Raw genomic sequence first — 4,275 nt, 5'->3', positions numbered from 1 at the left:
CCTTTCCATCCCTGTTCTCCTCCCCACCTCCTCATTTCTCACTCTATCTAGCCTAGTAACCCCTATCATACCTCTCAGATATTTCATCTCAAACACATTCAAACTCCTCTCTTCCTCTCTTATGTTCCATGTTTCTGCCCCATACATTGCTGTTGGCACAATCACTCCTTCATATAACCTCCCCCACTCCTCCCTTTCCTGCCACATTCGCACCCAAGTATCTAAAACTATCCACTTCCTCCAGTCTCTCACCCTTAATCCTCACCTCCGGCCTGCTGTCACTCTCTCCCCTTGTACATCTCGTCACCTTACTTTTGCCATTTATCTTCAGCTTCCTTCTTTCACACACCTTCTCAAACTGTCACTAACTTCCTCAATCACTCCTCTGATCCTGCTACAAGCGCAGTATCGTCAGCAAACAACAACTGGCTTATTTCCCACTTTTCTCCATTTTCTTTAACCATCTCCAACCCCTGACCCACTACCCTTGCATTCACCCCTTGCACCACCCCATCCATGTATAGATTGAACAGCCAGGGCGACATACGACCAATATCTTCCCTTTTGCTCTCACCCGTACATTCAATGACGTACTTATTTGGGTTCTCGGAATCCTTATCCTCCTCCAAGACCTTTTTATGCCTTGACTCTTCGTAGGAAAATAACACAGAGAGGGGAATCCCCAATCTTCTCACTCCGCCCCATTCAATCGCCTTCTACGACACAAGAAACACGGTGGCGAAATTTTGATCTCCCACCACCACAGAAGGATCAGAAAAGGAATAGGAAGAGCCTTAGATGTGGTAAAGTATTGGTTCAAAGAGGCAGCAGAAAGGAGGGATAGTAATAGCCACAAAGCGTCTCTCCATTTCCTTCAAGAGTAGAGATTTCACTGTAACAGAAACAAATAGTGTGTGGCTCCGGACCGTGAGGATTCCCCAGAATAGTCCCAAGATAATGACTGCGTCGAGCCCTGCAGTCATTGCCCCGGACCTAACATCGGCTCGACCGAGAAGTGGGATGATCATGGTGAGCCGGAAGGCGAGCGAGTTTGCGTGGTATCGCGATAGCCCCGTTGCCATGGTGACGGCGTGGGATAAAATGTAAACATAGCTGGCAGTGGCTAAGTGCTACGCACCTATGCAGGTGAGATCGATGGTGGCCTTGTTTATTAATTAATAAGAGTCCACTGCTCTCTCTCTTTGCGTGGTTCTACTGGTGAGAGGTAGGTTCTTAACGTGAGTTTTACGTATGGCAAAATGATTAATTGTTATTATGCGTAGGCCTTCATTCGATGAATAAATCTATTCGACACGAGGGCACAGGCAAACTTCTACATGACCACCAAAATTAGACCACTAGTTATTCGGAAAGGTTGGTACCATTGGTTGTGCAATGTGTTGTGCTGTTTTATATACTTTAAGATGTTTAAACACATTTTTATGCCAAGGCCCCGTCAACTGATTCAGTTTACTTTTGCTATTCAGAGGCTGTGCGTACCCTTCTTGAGCAATTTGTTTATGAGCGCAGGATTGCTTGCTTGCTTGTTTGTTTGTTTGTTTGGAAGGCCTGCCCCAGAACTTGATCGTTTCAATTGCTGGCGATAACGGTAGAACTAACCATCCCCTTTCCCACCACACACACAAATTTTGCTACCACAACCAAGAATTGAATAAATTCATTCAAACGAAAAAAAAAAAAAAAAATGCTGGAACTGAGCAAGGGTATAAGGAGGCTATCGGTGATTTGCTCGATGGTAAAGGAAATAATCTTGAAGGGTGAAAGAGGGAGGTGGCTTGGGGGCGTTATCAAGCACATTTTTGTTAATGAGACATATAAGCTCTTGATGAACATAACAGTGAGAGTTCCCTGTATGGACAGAATGATTATGAAAAACGCAGTGAATCTAATCCACCTAAGACTAGAATATGCACTAATGGTATGATTTCCACAAGAAAGAAAAATTCGAACAAAATCGTTAGAATACAAAGAACACCAACCAAAATGATCGCCCAGCCTACCAGACAGTCCGAAAAGGGAATATTAGAAAAACTGACACTTTCCTCATTAGAAGAAAGAAGAAGAAGAAGAAGAAAAAAAAAGTGACCTGACAACTGCTCTGGTCAGATCAGTGAGAGGAGGGTCCTGTTTGACGAGGAAGATCTCTCAGTTTCCGACTTGAGAGTAACAAGAAATCATGGAATAGGAAACGAAAAATACATGACGGTACTTCAAGGGTATCAAATTTGACGGATAGAAACAAAGGGATGGCGCCTAACGAGCGTAGTTCTTCTGCGCATTGCAATGAAGTAAATGCAGTTAGATATGCAAACGCACGTACGCACGCACGCACGCACATGCATACACTAACACACGAACGAGCGCGTAATTCGACTGTGCAGTAGTACAGGTCTCGACCACCAATTTGGCAGTCCGATTTCCAGTCCTGTCCAGGGCTTAAAAAAATTCAGCATCGCTCCACCGCGGGCCGGCACTTCAACTCTTATGGGTAAGGAGTTTGGGGTGTATGGGTGTGTAAGGTCACATTATTCCCCGTAGATCTGGCTGTGCATGAGCTTCGAGCTCCCATCCATGATCCAAAACCGTGGTGAATCACACACACACACACACACACACACACACACACACACACACACACACACACACACACACACACACACACACACACACACACACACGTGCGCGCATAAACTGAAAAGACACCAGACTCATTGCTTCTGTTTCGCTTCCATTATCACTGTTCCATATCACGTAATGGACAGATGACTTTATTCAGCTGTGAGGACTCATTTTCTTCGCTCTATCAGCGCTAGGAACAGGGTGGCAAGCTCTGCAGATCACATTCTGACAGCTCTACCGTTATTTATTCAGCTGAGGGCGTTGCTGCCTGACCGCGCATGCGCAGATGCGCTGCGACATCCTGAAGGAGCCGAGTGCGGAAACGTGGGGATGCAACTCATATCAGTCAGCTTCTTCTTCATTTCTACTTGTCAGGCCGTTAGGAATCTCCCGAGCTGATTAAAATTGCCTGACGAGAGCTAGAAAAATCCTTAATAGATACAGTGGGTGCAAAGGATGTATCCGGTGGAAACTGGTCAACGTATTAACCAGTTTCATGTTACTTTTACGATCTGTCTTCCCTGCTGGCCAAAGCGCAGTGAAGCTGAAACAGCAACGTTACACCCTAACGTGCCATCTTGCAAAGATAAAAAGAAATCGTTGCAGGATGCAGCCCGTCAATGTAAACATTAATAGTGTTCATTTGCATTTTGTCAACAATACCCAGCGCTTCTGTCTTCTATCGCACCGAAGAGTCGTAGAAATGGTAAAGGATTGGGAACAACTAGGTTAGACAAGCCGCTTCCGTGGGATCAGTTCTTGTAAGAGAGGAAGAAAAGTCTGCCAGAAAAAGGACATGATTTAGATCCCGTCCTGCTTTGAATTACGACCCTTAATATGTTGGTGAGCTCATCCAAACAGAGAGACATTTCACAGAGTGGCTCAACCAATAATTCCTAAAGTGGAGAACCATCTCACCAAGGGGATACTGATTTGTCAATCCCAAGAAAATGTATTCTTCAGAAAGGACAAACTTCGACATGCCACTACAAAAAAAGCAAAAGAGCAGAAACGTTTAAACAAAGTAGCCTAATAATAGTTTGTAAGTCCTATGACGACCTATTCTCTAGATAGATTGCTTGGGTTCACGAGTCCTTTCTGTCGATATCCTAGACTCTAGAATATCGACAGAAAAAGAGCAGAAGCGTTAATATGTTGCCGAACAGTCTAGAATCTAAACTGTTTGGCAACATATTCTTTGGATGATCTCTCCCTTGTCCCTTTCACAAGTCTGGGTTTATTGTGATGCTCCTGCTAACGCTGTTTGTCCTCATGTCCTCTTTGACATCATGTTCCGTGGCCCCATAATATTTTCGACCATGTTTATTGTAACCTCGGGTGATGAAAGACAAAAATCTACATGATTGGTTCACTCTTGTGTAAAGAACAATAGTCCATACAGCGACAGAAGAAAATGAGAGATAAAGTGTGGCAGAGAGAGAGAGAGAGAGAGAGGGGGGGGAGGGAGAGGGGGGAGGGAGGGAGAGAGGGAGGAGATAGATATATAGATAGAGAGAGGGGCGTGGAGAGAGAGAGAGAGGGGGGGAGAGGGAGAGAAATATGGCAGAATTGGAGCTCAGCCCATTCATTAGTCCCTACTATGTAGAATTAGACCACTGTTGAACTACGGATTCT

The sequence above is a fragment of the Oratosquilla oratoria genome, chromosome 23, assembly GCF_046742065.1.
Source record: "Oratosquilla oratoria isolate Oo_2021 chromosome 23, ASM4674206v1, whole genome shotgun sequence".
NCBI lineage: Eukaryota > Metazoa > Arthropoda > Malacostraca > Stomatopoda > Squillidae > Oratosquilla > Oratosquilla oratoria.
Note: the sequence above shows the minus strand (reverse complement) of the source record.